Here is a 10,477-nt window from a genome sequence, read left to right as displayed (position 1 = left end):
CGATCGAAGCCGAACAAACAAACAAACGCCGGTCGAGTGAAACCTTCTGGTGTCTTTTAGGAAGAAGAAAAAAATATCATCCTCTTGAATGCCGAAGGGTGGGGCTGGGAAAAAAAAGTGTAAAGAAAATACTTCTAAACTCGCCTCGACCAACGACTTTGAGTTCGTTAGGATGGCTACTACAAACAGAAATAGCTCCCTGCTCGATTGGTTGCTGCAGTGGAATAAATAAATAGTCGCTTTAAAGTGCGTGCAAAAACCGAGGCTGATTGCACCGTACGGATTCTTTTGGTCGCGCGAACGTGGGCAAACAAAAAAAAACCCGTCGGAACGATAACTGCTTCAACGCACCACCGATAGATGGCGCTTTCGCATGCGATCGCACTGTGGATTGCTGCGCGGCATGGAAAATGTGCGCCTTTCGCTTAAATCGCCACTCAAGCGCGGAGGCGACTACCCTGAGGGAAAAGAAATAGAAACCCCCTCGTAAGGGCTTGTCCTTTGATTCGTAAATCGATCCCACCACGGTCCCGTGCTGTGGCGCAATGCGAACTTCGGCACCTTTGGAATGCACTCGGCGGGCCCTAAAGAATTTTTCATTTGCTCGTAACAAAGAGCGAGGAGACGGAAAAAAGCAAAACGAAGTGGAAACAGAGCGTAAGGCGTGCTCACACACACACACACAGAATGCCCACGATACCCGCGAGAAGGTCGCAAGAATTTTCTGATTTACAAACTTTACCCGTAATCGCGCCGTCGATCGTGCGCCATGGATTTTTCGCGATCTAATTGAGTGCGGAAGAAGAGGCGACCGATGGCGAAGGAAATGCACGCTTTTCTTTGGCTAGTGGAAGAAAAACCTGCGCATCGGTGAGGCTTCTCAGGAACTGTTCACCAATGGTCCGGTTGGTGGAATTCAGCGAATGCAGTTGAATTCGCGACCGGCAGGTTGGAAAATATTTATTGAGTGAAAAATGGCAGGAAAAACTCGACTTGAAAGGTACTTTTGAAGTGCTGCATTACGTCTAGTTGCTGCACGTGGCAGCACAGGAATTCTGTTTTTAAATCACGCTCTCAAAGCGGTTAGCAAAATATACATTCCCGATGCGAAATTGATCGGTTCTTCGCCTATTGGTAATGTTCGCAAATTACGTTAAACATACTTAAGATAACTTACAACTGTGGGAGTGTTTGTAAAGATTCGATCAACAACAACAAAAAAACACTCTCTGTCCGAAGCCAAGTAGGCCATGAAACGCATCTCGTTAGCGACATCAAAAGAAGGACTATTCGACAACACACGGCTAACTGTACTTTTACCCTGGGCTACCTTTACGGGGCACGTTCGATTCAATTCTTCGCACAAAATTCGAACGCATCCTTCGGACGCAGACGGGTCGTGCCTTTGACAGGGATACGCGAACAATGGCCCGAGTGGCAACAGAATCGAGCCGCCAATCCTCGAGCGCACACAACTGGGTCACCATCCGTCGATTGAAGCTTCAGATGATGCGCCCTTAAATCGGCCCTAGTGACTTATTGTGATTTTTTAGTTCGGTGGGCATTTTTCCCACCCAACCCGCTCATGTGAAACAGGCCAATTCCTCGCCATGGCCAGGGAAACGTTGACGGTGCCGTCAGAATCCGTACCGATGAATAACCATGCCGACCACTGCCAGGGGGTTTGGGCCGGAATAATCGAGATATTCTTAAGGAACGGAAGGTACCTAAGGAACGGAAAAGAGAAGATGATGGAGAAGGCGCACTTGAAGCGGGAAAGTTCCAGTTCCTGTCGCATTCCGTCGGGTGACATGCAAACTCGCACCAATTCCGTTCGCCACCGGGGAAGTTTCGCTTTATCTGCTTTGGTTTATTCGTTCCGCGGACCTCGAAAGCTTTGTGATCCCGCCTGTGAACCACGGCCAACACCCGCATGGTGATAGTATCGTCCCTTCGCGAAGGGAAAACGCGGCATCCTTCATCCCGCTTTCGGTGAGCCTTCAACCTTGGCGACGGGAGAATTTTCGCGAGAAAAGTTTCTCGGCCCCAGACGGTCGGCTTCTGATGGCCAAACTACGGTCCAACTACGACCTAACTATGGTTTAACTGATAGCGCGAAAGAGACGGAAAGAGAGAGAGAGAGAGAAATGATGACCCCGACGGTTGGAGACAAACGGCACAAAACTCGAGCGTCCCGGAAAACCAGAGCCGTCCCTTTTGCGACCGGTTCGGATTTCAAGTTATTTCTTCTGCCATTCGTACTTGCCAGGTTCCATTTGGTGCGCTTCTTTCGCGTACATCTTTTTTTTTGTGTATTACTGGCCCCCTTTAGCTCCCATCTCTCTCACTCTCTCTCTCTCTCTCTCTCGCGTGTTCTCTCGAGAAGCTTTTGTTTTTGTCTCTCAATGCGCCCCCACCCGGGGGCTGAAAGTGTCACCCCTCTACGGCCCACCGTCCACCATTTGTCCAGCCCCCAAGTGTCCATTTTCCCCCTCCCAGTAACGTCACTTCCGCCCGTCCGCCGGTGACTCTCCCGACCGCGGCAACATCCAGAGCTTTTGTTTTATTTTTCTCCACCCTGTCGAGCCTCGGAGTGCTGCTTTTTCGATTGTTTCTTGGTTGCGTTGGTTTTTTCCTCTTCCTTCCCATTCGCTCCTTCTTCATTTGCTTTCTTCATTCTGTTTTGGCACTACTCTTCTCCCCCCCTCCCTCTGCCACCTTCACCAACCCCCCGTTGTGAGTGTGCAATTTATTTCCGCTTCGATTCTTTTATTGCGAGCCTCCAACGCGACTCCACGAAAACGAGGCGCAATGGGCGGACATCATGGAGGAGTTACAGTGCCGGTTTCGTTGCTCGAACTGCACTTTTTCGCCACCTCCCACAGCCTTGACTCTTCGAGTTCTCGAGTTCTGTGTCTCCGTTCGCGTTTTATCGCATCGCTTCTTTTGGGAAGTTGCTTTCCGTTTGGCGTTTTCGTGGTGCCACTCCGGTTTTCCGTCGTGGGGACTTTAAGTTTTATTATTTCGCTGCATTTCTTTTGCGCTTTCCGTTTTCGCGGCTGCCCCTTAGCAGAAGGCTTCTTTGGAGGTTATCTTTCGATATATGTGTTTTTTTTGTTTCATTTCATTACACTCAGCTGCGTGTTTTTCTTTTTGCGCTCGGCCCGTTTTAATGCACACTTTCTCTCTTTCTTTCCGCCATCGGCCGAATGGTGTGGCTTGGTAAAAAAAAAAAAATACACCCCAAGATGCAGCCCGATCTCCCACGGCTATAGTGTGTGGCGACGCTTTCATTCCGACGCTCTTAATTTCGTTTTTATGGTGCATTTTTACTGCGTCCATCCCAAGCGCCAGCCACGGCGGCCCGATGGATTGACAGTGCCAGAATTAGGTCCTCGTTGGCAACGGTTTTTCGCTTCGATTTGCAGCCACCAACGAGCTGGAGAGACCCGAGATGGGGAGCCTATTTGTACCTTCTTCCTTCTTGCGTAAGCCGTCATTTGCGAACGCCACCTCAATTGCCCATTCGCTCGGTTGCAAGCCATCGCAAGAGTAATTTACCGTCGTCCTGTTGTTCCTGTTTGTAGTTTGTGACGGGGTGCATGTGAGTAACTGACTCGGCTTCAGATCATCCCAAAGTTTAATCCTAGTTCCAGTTACAGCTCAGGCACTTCTCACTTACACGCAGAACACGCAATTTCGGTACGTTCCAATAACGCTTCCGTGCGACAATATTGACCTACGTACGTCGAACCGGGCCCGACAAACACGGGATTTTCCGGGACTCGCTAATGAAGCACCCGGCCCGAGTGTCCGTTGCAATGCGTGCACGGAAATAGCACTGCCAAGTGGTAATTGAGAGCGACATCAGAACGAGCCACCATCACTGGCCTGGTCCTTTTGCGAATATCCGCGTAGAGTGTAAAAAGCACATCAAAACGTGGAAAAAAATCAGGACCCTGTGAAACCGAGGAGCGCTAGCGAACTCGCCAATTTCATTCCGCGTAGAGAAGTGGACGAAAAACGGATCCCTCCTATCGGCAGTACGGCTTTACGGTCGAGAAGTGTACAAACGAAAAAAAACAGGCTTGATGCTGCATTTATGGATTTTATGAGATTCGCATCCTGACTCGCAACGAGCAATAGCATAAATGAAGTCTCGAAGCAAACGCTCGCAGAGTTCCTGTTTTCAAATATTCGTCTTTTGCGGGGCGAAACAAAACTCTCCGTCTACGCATCGATTTTGGGATCTGAGTTTGTGCACGAGTAAGGTCATGGGAAAAAGCGTACAGCTCAGTGCAAAGGACGAACTTGCCCGGGTACTAGCATCCAAACACGGTGGCACGTGCGTTCGAAAACCCGGAACCCAATTCTGACGAGAATTCCCCGAATCGTGCGCAAAAGGGAAGCAGTTTTAATTGCATTTCGCATTTCCTGCCCTGTTGGGTAAAAATTTAATAACCCATTCGTAGAACCAAGCTACACAGCACTGTATTACTGCAAGGTGCAAGGTATTGTTTGCTGTTCCGGCTCGCGCAGGTATCCCCTTTTTCGTTACTGTTTTACTAAATTTGAATCCAATTTTTCGGAAGGTTTTTTTATGCCATTTTATTTCGTGTGGGGTGTTTCCCTCGCACGGCCGGCTGCGATGAATCATAGTAGTGTACGGCTGGAGCACTAAACACACGCACACACACACTCACAAACACACCTGTCATCATCGGCGCCTGTCGCTGACGGGTGGACTGTCAAACAGTGGTCCTAGTTTTTCCACGATGGAGACGCACGAGTCAAGTTATTCGCGACTGTAATTGATTTAACTATTTTTTTTTCAACACACCTAGCTGTGCGTGTGTTTACACTTGCTCTCGCGCCCTTTTTGCTGTACCTGTTTGTTGTTTTTTTTTTCCCCAACCACCCATGAATAGCGAAAACAGAAAACACCCCGGCGCCGAATGGACAAGCTCCCCCGGGTTGGCACAAGAGCCATTTGGCCCGTTTGGCCAATCAAAAACAATAAACCGGCTAACATATCGCGAGGAAAATTTTTCATCGCGCACGCCATCGCACCCAACCGGAAAGCGCGCTAGCGAGAACGTAGTTTTCCGTCGCTCCCTGTGTATCTTCAGCGACCGCCAGACAACGGATAGAGGCACAGGATTAGCTCGCGTGTGGAAGGGTTGCGCGTCCACCACCCAGAATTTCCCTCCCAAGGCTTAACCGAACCCACCCGCTTAAGGCACGTGAACAAGAGAAAATGGAATCATCAACCGAAACCGAAGCACAATCGACCGCGTGGCTCGATGGTGTTGTGAGAGTGCTGTGGGAGCGAAATCAACGAAAAATTAGACCAAACTTGATTGCGAAAAGCAAAAGGAATGCCACACATACTCACCCGCAGGCAAATAATCTCCGCCGGAAGGATCGCTGCTCGGTGGCTCGGTGGCCCCCTGTACACCCGGTCGGATTGGTGTGGAAACGCCCGAAGGCATTGTCAAGGGAAAAGCGTGCGTGCTGCACGCACGACCGAACGCGGCACAAAAGCGCAAAGCCCCTAGCGCCAGGTGGTCGGAGAGACAAAAGGACACCTTTATCGTCTGTCGTGCTACCGTGGGGGTGCGGTGCGGGTTGAGAAAGGACGTGCAAGAAGACGGGGCCGGAGTTGTTGATTCGCTGATTTGCCTCCACCTCGGGTGCGCCGGGTTTGAGCGCGCAAAATATTTGCCCGTGGTAAAACAAAGTCCGCACACTCCGTGTGGCGGGGCCTGTTCGTGGGGACCGAAAAGGACACGAGGGAGGCGGGGTTTCCCGCTAATCGGGGACGATTTTTCCTCGACAACGTACGGGCTTCTTTCGGTGGTTTCTTACCCCCATGCGTTCGCCTTCGCAACGAGTCATCGCGTTTTCGTCCTTGCGTCCTTCGATGCTTTCTTTTTCTTTTTGTTCCTTTTGCTCGATGCCCAAAACCGAAGGGTTCCGGATCCGTAACGATCCCTTCCAGCGCAAGGGGTTGCGGAAATTGCGAAGGGAAATGAACACACATGATGTTGCGTCCCAGCGCTGGGACGACGTACCGTGTGCGAAGGCGCGATTTCCAAAGGACTCGCTTGTCGCTTGGCGTCTGTGTGTTTGAAGGGATTTCTTTTCCCTGTTTTTGCTGCCCGTTTCCACACCGAGCATCGGGTGCCTTCTCGGAGCCCAATCACGTCTCATCGATGCCCGGGTGTGTGTGTACACCGATTTCAATTTCGCTTTAATATCTCCCACGGGAATTGGGCGCTCGCAATGGCGTCCGGGACACACGTTGCCCTTGTAAGCGGCGGCCAAGCCCTTCGAAGGGCATTATGTTGCGGTGCGATTGGAAAATGGAGCCCACGATTGGACGACGAGTGGAGCAGACGAGATACCGGACCGGATACCGTCGTAGTGTCACCCACGACGAGGTGCAGCACTTCGTCGTCATCGTCATCATCATCATCATCGTTCTCGTTATGATCGTTAGGAGGCCCTTTGCCGGTAGCCAGCACTAGTGCCAGTGGTATTATACCTTTTCATGGGCGTCTTTTCGCGTTTACGTAAGGCTCTCGTCGAAGGATATCACTGGCTAGACGGCAAAAGCATCATGACCGTCCATCATCGGATGCATTAGAATGCGCTGGTTCTGTTTTTTCTTTTTACTACATAATTGGGATTTTTACCATCAATCCATGTCTGTGTAACGTTACGAGATCGAAGAATTTTCATTATATACCTTATGGCTGCTGGAGGTCATTTTCCATTCACAGCGTCCCTATCCCTCGTGCCTCGTGCGAAAACCCCACCCAAATGACATTTCCGTCGAAGGATTTCCCGCAGGAGTTTCGTTACAGTGCAGCTGCGAAAGGAAATTGTACATCAAATCCATCCCATTCTCGCGCATCCGGCAAACCCACCACCACACCAAATCAACATCCCGGAGGCCGGTTTAATGGCACCGGTAGCGGGCATAAAACTGCACCCCCTTTTTTTCCCCACTCACCGGGCGCATTTTCCAACCGCCAGAACTGTCGGAAGTTGCGAGGCAAACGATACCGGAACAATGTGCTCCGGCGTCGTCGCACACGGCATCGACCGCTGTAAAACACTGCACGTGGCGTGGGAAAGCACCCACGCCCGAAGATGGACTGCGGAAGGAGCAGGAAAAATTATTATCCCGTCCACGTCCTGTTTTCTCCGTCGCGCGTGTATTAAACCCCTTTCTTTTTGCGGTGGGTTGCCGTTTTGCGGCATGTTGGAAGCATGATGAGGGAAAAAAAACCCCGACTGGGCGTCGGGAAAAGCGTCGTTTTTCCTATACGGCTTGCCATAAGCGTGCTACACTTTTTTTTTCGCTTCTTTTTCTTGTGTTCATCTCTCATCTCTTAAGCCCGCCCCGGATTAGCGGCCTTCTCGAAATCGTGTGAAACAAGCAATGGCAGAAAAAAAAAAATCTGCCCCCTGGACGCCCAGCTGAGGCGGGATTTGGAAAGATTTTCCCATTTTCCTTTAGGTTTAGTCTCCGCTCCCACCCAAACCATTACCGTTTCGTCCTTAGCCAGCGGCACTGTGTCTGAAGTTCTGTTCATTCAATTTTCCACCCAACCCAAGGAGATGCGGTATTAATCGATGGATCAGGAGTGAATCCTTGCTGTGAGGACCGAACTCTCCGTATGTGTGTGTGTGTGTGTGTGTTGCCATCGTACGGACACAAAGAATCCCCCAAACCCACTGCTCCAGTCAGCCCGGCCAGAAGCAGTGTTGTGGATGAATTTTTCCTCCCTATCCACCCAGCGCCCAGGACTATTTATGACCGGTGCATGATTAAGCCACATTGATTCACCAGCATCGTTTCCGTTCCATGTCGCGACCACGACGGGCACACACGGACCCTGCAAATCAGTTAACTGTGTTAGCTGATACCCCGCCAGCAGAACCACCATTGTCTATCGCGTTCCACCCTCACGGGGATTACTGCGAATCGCCGGAGAGAAGCCTCGCAACTCGCCAGGACTCGCAACTCGTGCCCGGTGTGTCCATCAAGGGCTCGTGTGTGCGTCCGTTCCAGGACGCACCGTGTCTACCGGGACGCGCTACGTACGTGGAATTATTAGGGCGATAATAACGAGAAAAAGCAATTAAAAGCGTCCGGCAACAAGCGACGGAACTGTTCGGTAAGCCGACGCTCGCTTGTTCGAGCGGCTGGGGTTTAGGGAAAAAGAAAGCACTAAGAGAAGAAAAGCGTGGCATGAGGGACAGACCAGCGATGGGATGGAAGAAAAGCTGCATTGGAAGCAACAGCAAAAAATGCATCACTGGAAATGCCCGTTGTTTGAGAATCGGTTCTGGTATTAAAAACCGCGGGCTCCGTTCTGTGCTAAGCCCCATCTCTCGCTGGGAAGGGCATTGAAATTAAATCGATTGATGCAGCGATGTTTGCTCTCTCCACTCGCTTTCTGAATGGTGGCGAGTTTTTAAAACGCTTCTCTCCAGGAATGCGCTCGTCCGTCGAGGACCCACGAGTCCTTCCGGTTTTCGCAGGAACCAACCACGAACCGATGCAACAAGCGGTTATACTCAGCCTACCCAGCAGGGCCTAACGTGTGGTCACATAAAAAAGGGATGTTAACCGAGCGCGCCCATCTCGACCGTTAAAAACGGCACGCGTGCCATAATTCGCCCATTTCACATTAATCACATGAGGGTGATAAAATTTAAACGTCACTCAAATTTACTTCATTTACAACCGAATGTGTGTTTGCGGAGGTAACAGTGCGGTGCTTGCTTCTTTCTTTTTTTTCTTTTTTCTTCTTCTTTTATTCCATTTTTTTTTCTCCACCTCCACCAACACACACACACACAGACGTCGAGACCGTCGAGCAGCGAAAAGAACGTTAAATCGCACACAAACAATGGACCCGGCGAAACGGGGGTAATCTGCGCCACTGAAGTGCTTGTAATTGTTTTTTAGCCTTGTTCTGTAACCTTTTTTTGTTTTTGCACTCCCGCTCACAGTCCTTTCTTTGGCTCCGTGGCTTTTTTTACTAGTCGTGGAGGGATGTCCTCGCGAATGTGGCTGAGTAGGCGAGGTTTTAAACCGCGGCTCTATCCGGGCTCCTAATCTTCGCCTACTGCCTTGCGCCGTTGTGGGCAAAGCCTGCTTAAAAGTGCGGCTTCTCGTTCGGTGCTAGGTTGTTGGTTCATTTTTTTCTTTCGTTTTTTTTGTTACACCATTGTGCTTACCCAAGTGCCGCCACACAGGGATGAACCTGTGGGACAGTTTCGCAACACGCGACCAGACGCAAGGTCCTTGATGGGTTCCCGCTCGCGACGTTGGGTGGAGTTTCGCTTTTATAGTCTCCCTAGAATGTCCTTGTTATCCTTTTTCATGTTTCTTACACATTCTCTCTCTCTCTTTCTTGCTCTCTCGTTTGCTCTATCGCAATCCTAAACCTTCCCGCACCTTGCCAAAACGTGCGCGTTTTACACGTAAAGTTGTTTTTTCCCTTCTTTTTTCACTCTCTCTCTCTCTCTCTCTTTCTCTCCGCAGGATGCGAATACATGACTATCAAGCGAGCTTCCTCGCATCCTGGCCGCCCTCCTTTTATATCCTATCCCGCACCCTTCTAGATGTGTGTGTGTTTTTTTACGATCGCCCATTGAGCTGCGTACAATAAAAAATGCATTCGGCTCACATTTCCATCATTTACGCCCTTCCGTGTGGGAAATTGTTCCTCGCGCGCGCGCACGTGTGTGTGTGTGTGTGGCTGTGGGTTTGTTTCTTTTTTTCCTTCTTCACTACGTGATCAGTAGCGCTCAACGCGTGCCTACCCATTACGAGTGCCGGGGCGAAACGGGCCGCTTTTGGTGCATTTTATGCATTTATTAAGATATTCGTATGCGAGCGTTTCACTGCTGTCCTTCTTTAAGTTGTCCTTTTTTTATTGTTGTTATCTCCTTAGCGCACCTCGAGTGGTTAGCAACGACTGGCAACGGGGATTGCTATTCAAACGTACAGAACAGAATACGTCTCCGTGTGGCAAGCAACCCTGAGCTGGAAGCTCGCGTAAGTGGTGGAAATGGTGGACGAGATTACAAAAAAAAAAGAATAATCCACACCGACGGATAGACATCGATGGAGCGGATTGGCGAGCGCAAGATGCCTGACGAAAATTGTTTCACACTGGCATTGGACTTTTCTTTTCCCTCCGAGGCTTTGGCCTAGTTTTGTCGCGTCGCTCGGAGGCACGGAAAAGGCACTGGGTGATGACGGCGAGCCGATGGAAATTCAGTTTTTAATCATCGCCATCATCGTTAATTGACACTCCACACCGAAGCGAACGGCCGGAGCTGGCGGGCGTGGAAAGCGTTCTTGGCGCATTCGCACAAAAACAAAAACCAAAGCAAAAAAAATACGCGAAAAAAAGGAAAATGGTGTTCGAAACAGTGTTGCAAGTGCAGC

The sequence above is a fragment of the Anopheles nili genome, chromosome 2, assembly GCF_943737925.1.
Source record: "Anopheles nili chromosome 2, idAnoNiliSN_F5_01, whole genome shotgun sequence".
Lineage (NCBI taxonomy): Eukaryota > Metazoa > Arthropoda > Insecta > Diptera > Culicidae > Anopheles > Anopheles nili.
This window is presented reverse-complemented; position numbering follows the sequence as displayed.